General features: G+C 32.5%; 1 protein-coding gene across 5 annotated transcripts in view; it reads right to left on the bottom strand.

Annotated features, from left to right (window-relative positions):
• Window positions 1-15,720, bottom strand: part of CARMIL1 (capping protein regulator and myosin 1 linker 1) — a 349,103-nt gene that overhangs the window by 42,189 nt on the left and 291,194 nt on the right. The window lies entirely within an intron of this gene.

The raw sequence follows: 15,720 nt of genomic DNA, 5'->3' as shown, positions 1-15,720 counted from the left end.
TTGCATAAGGAGTTGTTGCAATTTTTCTTGAGTTGCAAATTTCGTAAAGTTGGATTTGCATAATGCATATTTACATAAAGCATACCTTATGTGGCAAATACAGAAATTGCCCCATTTGTGTACAGATCTGTTAATCCTACCCAATTTCAAATAAATCTTTAAGGTTATTCAATATCCTTAGGATAAATGATCTGATTTAAAAAAAAAAAAAAGAAAAAATTCTTGCTCAAGTTGTACATACTTTGGCCACTTTTATCTTCCTAATTTGTCAAAGTTAAATTCTTGAAAATAGATCTCATTATTTTGCTTCATTGTGCTTCTTACAGGTGCTGGTAACAACATCAAATCTGTATCCTTCAAAGCATGGTGACATTTCAATGGATTTTAAAGAACTTTTACTATTTTTTTTTTGTTCAGTTTGTCAGAGACAATTGCACATTTGTAAATAGATTAACATTTCCATAGATAAATTTATGTATATAGGTCAGCATTTTCTTAGAAGAATTGGCCCCCAAATTACTACATTTTTAAAAACTTCTTTATACATTATTATAGAATCTTATGTCTGACATTGGTAAATAAGATATCGTTTTTCACATATTTTTCCCATATGGGATTTATTTTTTCTTACCCTTTCTGAAAAATTTTAGAAAATGTTAGTTTCTAAAGTGGTTCCACTATAACCAACTATGCAAAGTTGGTAGCCATAAAAATGCTGGTAAAGAAGTATAAATAGGAAATGTGGGTACTGACAAAGATAGTTTTTCAGGATCAAATCTCTAATGCTGTTCTTGAGTTGCCATTTCATTCTGATGAGTTTAGCTTTGCAGATGAGTTATATCTGGGATGAAATTTTGACTTTTATAATCTTTCCAGTCATTACTTATTCACTTCCCCAACCTAAGAGTCAAAGTTGATTATATATAATTGTTCTTTGAATCTGTTCATCCTCATTGGTCCTTGTTTATAATAAAGCTTCTGTTCTGGAACCATGATGAGTAGGCTACAAATTGATCCTATGTATATGAAAGGGAGCAGTCATGTAAACTCCACAGATATTATTCTCATATGGACTTCTCATAAAAAAATACAGCACCACTCAGTGGCAATTAAAATTCTGGACCTTAAGAACCTTTGCTTCCAAAGCTTTTTTTTACTTATATTTCATATATGAAAGCAACAGTTATTCTAGAAATCCTTATGAAGCACTAAGGATTATGTCAATTTTTAAAAAAAATACACCTTTAGTAGGGCAAATACAAAGATTTTATTCTCAACCTTTCATGTCAACCTGCGACTGCGTATCCTCCATCACCATTAGGAAACCAAATAGGGAAATTCCCTATTCAAAGATAAGTCTGGCCCAAATGGTGGGGCCTTTCACTGTAAATTGATGAGTACTGTTATTTGTTTCATCTAATTTTTCTAACTGAATTTAAATCACTTTACCTATAGTTTAATATACATTAATAGTTATTTTTAAAATGAATTATAACATGTAGAAATCCAACATTCAAACCCAGAGCTTATTTCTGTTATACCAAGTTTTCAGCCTTTACTTTTCATTCATATACTGTTGGAAAGGCTGAAAATACTCAGAGCTATTTAAAATACTGCCTACTTCAAGTTTCTATCCCCTAAACTCTATGTAAACACTTCCATTCCACACAATGAAAAAAAAAAGACTTTCTCACCTGAAACCTTAAAAAAAAAAAACAAAAACAAAAACAAAAACAAATTCTTCTTAGAATATTTAAAGATCATTATCAGGTAGGGAAAAGATATATAAAAGTATTTCTAATGCAGGAAATTAATCACAATGCCAACTTTCCACAAACTTGGGTTTGCTATGATAGTACAAAAAGAAATATAAAGAAAAGCAGTAAATTTAAACAAAAATTGATACTTTGTGACATAAAAACCTGAATGCTTCTTTTTAAACCTGAGTGACATTTTGTTTATACCTCTTTCACCAACATTCTCTGCTTGCTTTTAGGCATATGACTAGGGATATTTTAAATTCATCAGCCGTTATGCTCGTTGAACTTTCTTGTAAAATCCAATCTTGTCTCTAAATTGCTGCCTATTTCATTCCGAAACTGCGGATAGATGACGATCCAGTCTCTGGGGAGACTAGCAAGGCAGAGCAGAAGCAAACAGAGCACAAGAATGTAAACAAGTGGGGCGAGAAACTGCAAGGCTACCAAACAAAATACTTACACTTGTACAGCAGAGAGTCTCCATGCAGCAAAGAGAAAGAAAAAAAAAAAGCACATGAATGGAAGGAAGAAAAAGCAACAGCAGTTTTCAGAAGAGAAAGACTCACCATTCAGAAACACAAAGAAGACAGGAAAGCCAAAAATACATAAAAAGAAAACAAAACAAAAACAAAGGAGGTTTGCAAGAATGAAGTAAAAATTTCACTGGCTCAAGGCAAATTAGCTATTAGGTTGTTTGTTTTGTTTTTAATAATCAGAAACACAGTATCTTGGAAAATATTCATTTAAATATAGGGAATTCCTTTCCTTATATTTAGGATTTCAATGTAAAATTCACCAGTCTTCTCCCCATTCCTCATTCCCCTTCGCCCCCACTGTCCTTGTGATTTTGATGGATGGGGAAACCAAGGACTTCAAAGACTCAAACCATCAATGAAAGATATGGCAAGGCTACATCACAGGCCATCAGAATATCTGAATTCATGCTCTACACTCTGGATATGACTCGAGTGTTGACCTGGTGCACAAGACCAATTCCTGGGAAAATCGTGAAATAGGGTTGTATCATAATTTTGGGGGGAATTCTCAAATCTCTGCTTTCTAATGTGCCTTTCTCTGCAATATTTAAGATTTAAGTCTTAATATGCTTATGCTTTTTTCTGCCTGTTGAAATCTGGACTCAGAAAAGGATCTGGTTTTAAGCACATTTTTAGCTACGGCATAGCGCCTTACACATACTGGACATTCAACAAATATTGATGGTGATAAGCTGGAATAAAAGATCTCTTCATGTACTGAAACAAGCAGTCAGGGATTAACTATCACAGATGTTAGCCTTTTTTTTTTAAGCTCTACATTTTAGATTTGTCTTTCTCCTCAATGGAAGATTGATTCAGCATAATGAAAAGTACTTCAGACATAATTATGTACCTAATGGATCATTATAAAGCAAAGCAGGGAACCTTTCTACTGGTTCTAGCCCTGGTGTGACAGTGAAGATTCCTCTTAACAAGATGAAGTAACCATGGCAACACTCAAATAAACTTTTACCTTTTCAACAGATCAAAAGCCCTTAGTTCCTTTTTTCCCCCCTTATATATTTTTTTCTTCCAGTTTTAGAATCCATATGGGCAATAGCACCTTCAAAGTTACTCATATCTTGGCTTTAAGAGGAAGCTAAAGATTTCAAAGAGCAAAGGACTTCTAATGGTCAAGAGGAAGTTATCCTCATCTATTCCATCTCATTGTTTCCTATGGAAAACTACACAGGAATCAGAGACACTATGTGGAGATGGCCTGGGGAAGAAGAGAAAGAAAAAATAAAGGATTATTTTGGAACAAAGCTTAGAGTCACTTAGTACTGACTTTTAAACTTCATCCTATCATTAAGAGGAGACACTAATTTAAGCTTATCCTTATCCTTTTCTGAGCTTAGGCCCTGGGTTCTGCTAAGTGAGCTTTCTCCTTATCTAGTCTATTTCTACCACCTTCTCTCTGTAGATAATCTGGAATGTATACACTTCGTTTTAAAAAATTGTTTGCATGTTATCACCTCCCAAAGACTCCCTCATTAAGTTCCTGTCTTCTTTGACTGATTTGTACTTAGTATAGTTCTTGTGACATAGTAAACAAGCATTTTTTTTTAAAGCATTTACTGACTGATCTCTACTCTCCCACTATTTTAGCTTCCCTTTATGTGTTGTCTTCCATTAAAACATAAGCTCCTTGGAGGCAGAGATAGTCTTAGTTGCTCAAATTTTTCTAGAACTTAGCAAATGCTTAATAAATGTTTATCATTCATTCTTTCAATCATTTATTAGTATTTTACACTTGAATGATCAACAACTATTGGATGATAATAATAGAAGGCTTGTGAAAAAGATTGCTATGATCTGAATAGCTATTTTGTTTTGCTTTTTTTGGTCTAGACTTGACATTGCATCAGGGTAGGGCCTTGTGGTGTAGAAATTTTCTCCATTGTTATATATCTACAGATTATATGTAAAAGGTCTTAAAGAATTGCTTGAAACACTAATGTGATCATATTATATTCATCTATTCCATCTCTGTTTCCTAGGGACAACTACACAGGAATCAGAGAAATTTGTAGAGATGGCCTAAGGGAAGAGAGAGAACACTAAGTCATCATATTCAGTAGGTGATAGTAGCAGGACTTGTACCCAGATATTCTTGGCTCCAAGGGTAACTTTCTGTCTACTAACACCACTGTTTACTGTTTTAGAAATACAGACTGTCAAAATACCAAACAGAAACAAAATTAATGATATAATTTGGAGATGTTCTCATATCCTGTATATTTGTTCAAGGATAGATACTGTAACTACTTATCTTGCATTTCTTTACATTTACTTTAAAAAAGTAAAAAATTTTATTTTATTCTGAACTAAGAAATAAAACAAGCATTTCCATAACATAGTAGGATTACATATGATTGCATAAACTGTAAATCTATTATGTAAAATTTTTCATTACTCTCATAGAGTCCCAAATGAAAGAATGTGTAGATTATGGATAACTTCTTAGAGTAGTCTAAAAGCTTCATCTCATTCTCTTCCTTATTAAACAAACTCCATTGAAAAAACAGAGGCTAAGATGGAAGTAAACAACAAGTTCCCCTGAACTTACCAGATATTTATTAATTTCTGGAGACAGAGAAATTAAACCAAATTTGAAAATGAAAAACATTTCCATACCAAGCATTCCTGATCACAAACTATATAGAAAAATTTCCATTTCAATATTCCTAATTACCATCTTGCCCAAGGTCAGATGAAAGGAAAACACTATAGAGATAATTTTATAAACTTTAAATAAAATGCCTGGTCTTTGTTTCAAAATATGTCATTCCATTTTGAAAACAGAGATTCTTTAGTATGAAAAAATGAAAATCATTTATGAAAAATACTGGACTTGAAGTCAGAATAGTTGGTTTAAATGCCAATGACAATAATCACTAATAATCATCTCAAACTCTTCATATTTATAAAATGTGGATAATCACATTCATACTACCTATCCCACAGGATTGCTATGAGAAATGAGTATTGCAAAGATTAAAATGTGATTTTGTAGTAATAACGACATTAAAAACCATAATAGAGGCCACTCTGAATACTCAGGTTGAAATTATTTGAAATTTGGTGGATCTGACATAAAAGGATTTTCTATATAATACATATCTCTGGAAAATTCTAAGATTAACAACCAATTATTCTGATGTATTATTTTCATTTTCAAGTGAGCATTTTTGGGTTTGCCAGTCATTCTGTAGGAGAAAAGTTTTTATAAACATTGAATGGGAGTTAGAAGCTGTAGCACTAGCCATGGATGGAAACCTACATTTTAAAATCTAGAAAGATGTGACACCAGATAATCTTAGGTATTAGTTTTAGAAAATTTCACTCAAAATATCTTCTATGTGCAAAGACATAGTATTATAACTTTGGTAAATTTAAAGTTGTACAAGGTCTTTGTAACACAAAGATTTCATACATTACAGGATAGATATGTACAAAAATAATTAGAAAAAAGTGTCATAAGAGAAATAAGGCATTTCAGAAGACACAGAAACCATTTTGAGGAAGGGAAGTTTGAGAATCAGGAAAGATTTCTTGGAAAAGATAATTTTTTATCTGGGCTTTGAAGGTTGTGTAGGACTAACAGATATGGATGGGAGAAGGGAGAACAAAGGGCTTTTTAGAAAGAGGGAACATAGAATAAGTAAATGGAAAACTATGGTTTATTTGGTAAGTAATGAATTATATTAGAATGTTGGATTGGTTTCTGTGGAGTGATGGAAGAACCAAGAGGTAATGGAAGCATGGAAAAATAAATTGAGTTAGATTGTGAGTACCAGGTTAAGGAGTTTGGATTGGGTGGGCAACAGGGACCTATTAGGAATTTTAATCAAGAGAATGACATGTAGAGAATAATGCTTGAGATTAAATCTGGTGGCAGTAAATGTGTAGATAGGACTGGAGTAGAGAAGAGAACTGAAGCAAAAGAAAACAAATAAAGAAGACACAAAAGATGTTAAATAATAAAAGAGCTAGATTGGATAAATGCAAAGGGAATGGAAAGAAAGAGATGGATGAGAAACAACTGGAAGGAAAAATCAATAGGACTCGATAACTCACTGGAGAGCAGTGTGAGAAAGAATGAGGAGGTAGTGGGTAACTGGTTTTGAGCTTGGGAGAATTTAGGTACTATTGGTCAAGCAAGAAGATCAGAATTGAGCATGAAAGGCAAACAGTTTTAAGTTGAGGTGCTGGAGGGCCATCCAAGTGGGACTGTCCCACTGGCAGCTGTGAACACTGAATGTGGGTCTGTCATAGAAATAAAAAGTGATAGAGAGAGGTCATTTCATTTATGTCTTGCAGAGGGAACAGGATAAATAATGACACCTAACATTTATAGTGCCTACTATATGCTAGACATTATACTAAGCACTTTATAAACATATCTCTTTTGATTATCATAATACCTCTGGGAGGGCAAGTGCTATTTCTATCCCCACTTTACAGTTTAGGAAACTGAGGTAGACAGAGGTTAAGGGTCTTGTATCTGAGGTAGCATTTGAATTCAAGTTTTCCTGATTTCAGATCCAGTGTTCTATCCTCCATTCTTCCTAGTTACCTAAGATTAAAACCCAACTAACATTTATATAATACCTTTTTTTCAATGCAAAATAAATTCTTCACAACATATGAAGACATCTTAAATTCAACATGTCCAAAACTGAACTCATTTTCTTTCCCTTCTAAATTGTCTTTTCTTCTAAACTTACCTGTTAAAGTTAAGGATATCACTAGTCTCTCAATCTTCCAAGATTAAACTCTGGCTGTCATTCTTGATTCTTTATTATCTCTCATGCCCCTAAATCCTATCTGTTGCCAAGGCTTGTTGGCTATACCTTTGCAATATCTCTCAAATATGCATGCTCCCTTCTTTTCTCTGGTACCATAACCACCTTAGTATAGACCCTCATCCTCTCACAAGTGGACTACAGCAAAAGCTCTGATATATCAAAAGTCTCCCTCCATTTTAGTCTATTCTCCATTCAGCCTCCAAAATGATTCTCCTAAAGCAAAGGTCCAACTATGTTACTGCTCTATTCAATAAACTTCAGTTTATTAATCTTATCCCTAATATCTCCAAAATCAAATATAAAATCTGCTTAGCCAAAAAAATCCTTCATGTAACTTGCAAACCCAGTGGCCTCTAAGCTGTTCCATAATTGAAGCGCTCCATCTCTCAACTCCAAGTTTTTTTCTCTGGCTGTCCCCAATTCCTAGAAAGCTCTCTTCAATTCCATCTTCTGGCTTCCTTCAAGTTCCAAATATAATTCAACCTTCTACAGGCTTTTCTCAATCCCTCTTAATTATTTTCAATTTATTCTGTGTTGGAGCATGGGTATATGCATATACATATAAATATGTACACATATGCACACATTATATACATTACTATTTTTGCCTCCAAAAATACGTAATACACACACACACACACACACACACACACACACACACACACACACACAGAGCTGTGTAACTGTGGACAAGTAACTTAGCTTCAGTTTCCTCAACAATAAAATGGAGATAATAGCATCTAATTAATGATAGCATTAATAATTAAATAATTATAATACATAATAACTGATAAATAAATAATAATTAATTAATGATAGCACAGGGTTATTGTGGGGACAAAATAAGATAATATTTATAAAGTGCTTTCACAGTGTTTGGCACATAGTAGGTATTATAAATGCTTTTTCCCTTTCCCTTTCACTCCCTATGTAGCCCCTTAGTAAATAAGTGTTTGCTTATTCTCTCCTCCCTAGATTGTGAGTTTCTTGAAGGCAGGCACTGTTGTTAGGTCTCTCTCTTTTTTTTAATTCCTTGGCACTTTGTCCAATGACTGGCACATAGTAGGGACTTAATTGCCTTTATTGACTGAAGGGTTAAATACAATATTCTACTGTAAATATGATTGATTAAGCAGTGTCTTGGTTATGAGACACAAAGTAGGAAATCATAGGGATTACAGATTTTCCATATGCTTCTTCAAGTATATTTCTAGAAAGTCTAACGAGATTAGTATGTATATACTTTACCAGGGATTCTTAGCCATTTTTGTGTTATGGACCTTTTTTGGCAGTCTAGGAAAATCTATTAATTTCTTCTCAGAATTATGTTTTTAAATGCAAAAAATAACACTGAACTACAATTTTGTTGTTCAACAGTTTTAGTCCTATCTGACTCTTCATGACCTCATTTGGTTTATTCTTGGCAAAGAATGTAATTTACCATTTCCTTCTCCAACTTATTTTACAGATAAAGAAACTGAGGCAAATAGGGTTAAGTGACTTGTTAGGGGTCATTAGTAAGTACTTCAGACTGGATTAGAACTCAAGAAGATGATAAACCTCGTGTTCTATTCACTGTACCACCTAGCTGCAAAGAATTACAAAGGAAACCAATTATACTGAAATCACAGTTGAACAAATATAAATATGAAAAAAAAAATCCACCAAGGTCACACACCTTAGGTTACAAATCCTTGCATTATACCTGTTTTTTTTTTTAATTCAGAAATTATACTGTAATTCCAAGATTGTGCCCCTTTCTGAATCTTGCTTTAATATTATCCTTTATTGAAATAAATTTGGTAGAGTTAGATTATTTCTAAAGTGTCTCTAATAAGTTGAAATCATTGTGGTATATAAAGTCAAGTCTAGTCAACAAATATTTATTAAGAGCTTATTACATATCAAGTTGTGTGCACAAAGAAAGGGAAAATTTTTCTTTGCTCTCAAGGATTCATGATCTAATGGTATGCATACAACTTTCTATCTATCTGACAAATTTACATGGATAGAGGGTATGCATTATGTTCTATTGTAAAGATAAATAGGGTTATCATAAATGATTTGCAAATTTATTTTTAAAATCTATGTTGCAACACTAGCATTTTGGGCATAATTTGCATAAATTAGTTCAAATAATTCATTATTTTAGTTTTAGGAACCAGTAACACATATGTGTATTATTTATGCACTACTATGTGATATTAGTCAAAAATGAATGTGAAATTTATTATAATTGGAAGGAAAGGCAAAAAATTGGGAACTAAATTTTTTTGAATTTGTATTGCTTTACCCACTTGGCATGAAATAATTTCATAACTCAAGCCTGATGACTGTTCTAAAGAAAACAAGTTATCAACTATGTCATCACTAGTGAAGTACAAGCAAAACACAAACATCAGGGTCACAAAAATACAGTAATTTTAAATTTAAAAAATAAAATTAATATATTCAGATGAGTTATGAAATATTCATGTGTGAAAAACCATCAGTTTTTTTTTTGAACAATACTCTTGTGATCCTTAAGCTTCCATGAACCAGAGAGATTCAAGATTTGACCAAAGTGTTTTTAAAAATTATTTTTTTGGTGGCGATGGAAGGCAACTAGATATTTAGCATGTTCTACATAAAATGATGACTGAATAAAATGTATTATATGAATGGATTATTATTTTAAAGTAACATCTTTACCTTAAAATAATAATAATGAATGAAAAAGATGAATGAGAAGACTTATAAGAACTGATATGGATGTTAAGAAATGATTTGTAAGCACAAATTAGAGAACAATAATATATGAAGACCCCAGTAAATAGGAAAACAGTTTAAAGGGCATAAAAATTCAGATTAATTGATCACTAAACAATCTGGACTCCAGAGAATTGATAAAGTATTTCTCTTTCTTTTCATAAACATGATAATGTTCCATATGCTGCCCTACAATTACAGAATTTTAAAGTATATGTTGTTAGAAATAACTAATATACTTATTTTTATTGCTTGACTGCATTTTTGTTCAGTGTTTATTGAGAATAAGGGAATCATATTGGAAAAGACAATTATATGGAAAATTATGAATAAAACAGCTTTAAAAAAAAAAAGAAAATAATGATCTTATATAGTTCCACTTTCCCTCATAATGTGTAAGGCATGTATTCTGAAAAGATAAAAAATACATAAATATATCATTAATAAAAAAAATCAAACAATAAAATGAAATTTAGATTCACTGAATGTTCACTGAAAAAAAGTGCTCAAATATCATTTGTAGCAAAAATTAAAATAAATCTTAATTAACCTTGTAAGAATCCTAACAAATGGTATCAAGCTTCTGATATACTGATGAATAATTTTAAAAGAATACTATACATATATATGTATATTATCCTTACTCAAATACAAATCTTTTATATCTCCTATCTCCCTTTCAAATATGTATACACATATGCATGCTATAGATGCATATCTAGTCAACAAATACTTATTAAGTGCTTAAATTATTACAGTATAACAAATTATTACATTATTACATTATACAAATACTTATTAAATGCATTACATATCAAGTCATATGCACAAAGAAAGGAAAAAATTTTCCTTGCTCTCGAGGACTCATGATCTAATGGTATGCACACAATTAGATATCAATCTGATAAATTTACACTAGATAGTGGGTATGCACTATGTTCTATTGTAAAGATAAATAGGGTTATCATAAATTATTTGCAAATTAATTTTTAAAATCTATGTGGCAACACTAGCATATTGGGCATAATTTACATAAATTATTTCAAATAATTCATTATTTTGTTTTTAGGAATCAGTAACTAGTAAGTGTATTATTTATATGCATCTGCAAACTATAGAAATTTTGTTAATATTTTGCCCAGATGATCTTAAGTTCTGAAAATTCTTTTTATTTGCCACAAATTTTTACAGATAGTATAATGGAAAGAAACATTATTTTACTTGAAGTCAGGAAACCTGAATTTCAATCCCTATACTTACTAACTGTATGATACAAGGACAGGTTATTTAACTATGAGCCTTACTTCACCATTTGGAAATTTGGAATACTTGGCACATAATAAATGTTTACATCATAGGTTTATTGTGAAAAAAGTTGTTTGTAAACATAAAAGTGGCTCACACATGGGACTCAATATTTTGATTTCTAAATAGTTCTTTAGACAATTTATTTTTGCGGAAACAACTATATAGAGCTCTTAATTAGGGGAGTAACAATTTAATGTAAAGTCAAAGCAGATAAAAAGCTCTCAAATCAATAATGCCCTAGCTAACACATGCTCCATCTGACTAATCAATCACTTCCAACATTCTTCAGAGTTCATGTAGTCAAGCAACAAGTTAAAGAGTTGTTGATTGAATTTTGTTTCTTGCAAATTAATCAGTCATATAGATTTTTAGCTCTGTTGCCAAGAAGACAATCTAAAAGCTGTCTTGAAAATTCTCCCACACTGCTGAACTGTCCTGCTAAACCATGTAACAGGTCCTGTTATTAACTATTCAAGGAAACACATGTTTGAAAATATAAGAGTAATGGGGAAAACAGAAAAATAGGTATCTAAGTAGAGAGAAAGCTGCAATGATTCAGGAAAGAGGTGCTTAGATTCATGATCTAAAGTCTCAACTCAAGTGACACCTTCCTAGCCTTTGCCAATTTCCCCAGTTGCTAGTACACTTTCTTCTAAAATTATTATATATTCATTTTGCTATTATGTGCATGCTTATATATGCACCCATTGTCTTTCTAATTAGAATGAAAGTTCCTTGAAAGTAGGAACTTCTGACTTTGTATGCTAAGGATAAAAGGATACATCGTATCCTCCGCTTTTAGAATTGTAATGGGTCCAAACTCTGTACTTGATACAAAGATTCTTACAAGATGTTAACTCAGTGGAACTGATAAGACAATGGTTACCTAGACACTAGATCGCATTCAATGTAACTTTTCAATTTTCTTGAAGACTAAGATCTCCCATTATATTCAGGGCCATTTCCAGTCTTCCTGTTCTATATTTGGCCACCAGACTCCGATGGCTCTGGAGGACCTAGTTTAGCATGGTGATTAATAGATCTCTAATTCAGTATGATTGAATTAATCTTACAACAAATAATAGTTCCCTAGTGATATAATGATTGGCTTATACTCAGAATGATGAATGGTTTTAATTGTAATAGAGTATTTAAGAGGTCAGAGTCAGACCTAGACAAGACTAGAAGAAAACAGAGGACTGGAGGCTGGAGCTCAAGGTCTTGGAGCCAAGGAGAGACATTCACTCCATCTCCCACCACTGTAGTGGCTGGTCTGAAGGGCCTCCATAAAGCTAACAGAGCCCCAGTCAAGGAGACAGATTGTGAAGGAGACAATAAAGACTTCTGGACATTATCACCTGGTTTCTTATGGTAATTACTCTGCTGAAACAAAGGCTGGCCCAAAGACCTCCAGAAAGCAAAACAGAATACTACATAGAACAATGCTTAGCACATTAATAATTATGTTTAATAATTCTTCATCCAAAGTCTTTGGCACTGTTAAATAATAATATCAGAAATTGGTGTGAATTTATTAGTAGAAAGCACATTAAATGTGCATTTCCACTTACCTTGTTATTGTATCTTTGGGAACATGGGACTGGGAATTTCCAGATGAAATTTCATCTAAGTGCTGCAGTCACTTTTACAATGTGAATTACTTCTTTTTTACTTCCCACAGTGCCTATGGCAGTCCTGAGCAAGCAACAGTTGCTTAATAATGCTCACATTTGTTATAATGACTGAAGAAGTAATGCCAGATGTAGACACTGGGCATGAAATGGAGGAAAGATCTCAGATCTTTAAGGCACTGGTTCAGATCCACATGACCCTTTTGTTCACCTAAGTTAAGTGTGTGTGTTTGTGTGTGTGTGTGTGTGTGTATGTGTGTATAAAGATTCAAATATTTGCACTTAAATCCCAGTCTCTCTGTTTCCAGGTTTGCTTTCCTTCTTTTTATTAGATCTCATTCAATATAACTTTTCAATTTTCTTGAAGACTAAGATCTCCCATTATATCCAGGGCCATTTCCAGTCTTCCTGTTCTATATTTGGCCACCAGACCCAGATGGCTCTGGAGGGACCTTGCATATCCTTCCCTCACTTAAATCTAATTAACTTTCATGTCATGAAATCACCTCCCTTATGCTATGGTCCTCTTCTAGAACAAAGGATAAACAACAACATTAAGATACACTGACTTAGAAAAATTGAAAAAGCATTTGTACATAATAGAGATTTGAAGTTTTTAAGTAAAATTCTTTTTTTGTTTTGTTTTGTAAATGCAAATTTTATTTGGTGTTTGTTAAGTTTGGAATAAATGAACAAATGAATGAAAATATCTTTGCCTATATGAGCTCACAATTTAATGAAGTAACATCTCCTCTATAAAGTAATCATTTATCTATGCTATATCTAATAGAACACTTTTGTAATTGAACAGTTTTACTAATAATAGGAACTTTACCTATGGACTAGATAGAAATGCTGACTATAGTCCACCACATAGTAAGAAATAAAAAAACTGATGAATTGTTTACTAGCTTAGTATCAGGGCAGAAATACTTGTATCCTGGGCTGCCTTTGGAAAGAATGACATTATTGTAGGATCAGAGAGTATGCCCAACCCCAGATTATTTGATACTTAATTTGCATCTTCTGTTGAATGTGTTCTTTACCAGAACTTAGAAACTTAGGTTATAGGCATTGCCTTATGTCTGGTTCCTGAGTAAGTGGGTGTTCATTCTGAGAGTGGCTATTAGTGGGAATTCAACTGAGGGGGAGAGAGGATGTTAGTTCACTAATCAGTGATGAAATTTGACCCAGGGTCTATCTTAGGGATAGAATAAATCTGAGACTCTATTTTCCACAGAAAAATGAAATAATTGTGGAGGAAGGTATCACTGAATCCTCAATTTCCTCTTCCTAGTTATATAACTAACATTTTAAATTAGAATAAAGGTTAAAAGCAAGGAAAAAAGTTTCCTGAGTACATTTTTTAACTTAATCATGATAAACACTTATTTACAAATATTTTTATACTTTCCATATTTTTATGCCATTTCTCTCATGTGCTTTGTATCTTTCCTTCTCTCCAGCCTTTCTTTTTTCTCTTCTCTCACTTTGTAAGTGTACAGAATTCTTGATGAAAATATTTCCTAAATCAATGCAAATCAGTAACTATTCTACAACTTTATAGTTTTTTAAAGTTGTATTGATTTACTTAACTTTTTGTTTACTTAACAATATGTTTTATTTTTTCCAATTGCACATATAGTTTTTAAATTTTATTTTTGTAAAATTTTGATAACCAATTTTTTTCTTCCTCCCTCCCTTTACTCTCTTCTCCCCAATACAGCAAGCAATCTGATATCACCTTTATAGTCTTAAGAAAGTTTCTAGGGGAGGGGAAGGAGGCTCTTCTTCCCTCCATTACCTTCTATAATTCAAACAACATACAATTATTCTGTCTCATCCCAATGTGTTCTCTGACAAAACAGAAGTAGCTACATTTTGGGAAAAGATAATTTATTCTTGATGTGTCTCAATCTGCATTTTTTAATCTCTCCATTTTATAAAGAGAAACAGGCCTTTTTTTCTTCAACTTGTAAAGCCAAATTAAACAGAACCTGTTTTAAAGTGGTTTCTGTAACCTGTACTTAGATTGGTTTCCTCATGAAAGCTAAGTAGTCTTTCACTTAGTCTTAAAATAAACAACAACAAAAACCCACAACTATTTTATTCAACAAAATATTGGCCAGCTCACAAACCTTCCTCCAATTTTTCCAAGATTTAGAAGTCTAAGTGCAATTGCAGGAGAGAACATACAGTGTTATATAGCTTATTTATGGTTTCTATTTAAATTCTTCCTTCTTCATTGCATTTTTTTGGGGGGAGGGCAGGATAAGAGTCTGGAAGAGCTGCTGTTTGCCATTATGTTTTAGGTTCTGAGAGACTAAGTCAATTGATGCAGTAAGATATATCACTTCCTAAATATAAACATCAAAGGCAAAATCTTTGTGTTCCTATTTACCCCTACACCCACACCCCCATCACCTCCCTGCCCACACCCATGACTATGTCTAGCTTTGGTTAGAGGAGGGAGCACTCCAATAAGCCTTTGGTCAGAGGAGGGAGCACTCCAATAAGCCATTTATAACAATTACAATTCAAACAACTCCTTTAAAATAACCTGCTCTTTTGCTTAATTCTTTGCACACCTATCAATACTTATTTGTACATATAGAATTATCTGTCTTATCTCTCCATATATTGAAGATCAGTTCTAGATTACCTATATACACAAAAATTAACTTCATTAGTCTTCATGGCTAAATAAATGATGCTGCTAACATAAGATTTTTTTAAGTTAAAAAAATAAAAAGAATATGCTAACCCATATTGTGTCTGTGAATATGTGTGTATATATGTGTGCATGTACACATATATACACACATACACACTCATATTCTCTAGGTATATAGCTAGACATGTAATCATTGAATTTAAGTGAACATGCAAAGTATTAGGAGACCATGACAAACACAATGATATTAAC

The sequence above is a fragment of the Sminthopsis crassicaudata genome, chromosome 1 (assembly GCF_048593235.1).
Source record: "Sminthopsis crassicaudata isolate SCR6 chromosome 1, ASM4859323v1, whole genome shotgun sequence".
Taxonomy (NCBI): Eukaryota; Metazoa; Chordata; class Mammalia; order Dasyuromorphia; family Dasyuridae; genus Sminthopsis; species Sminthopsis crassicaudata.
This window is presented reverse-complemented; position numbering and strand designations above follow the sequence as displayed.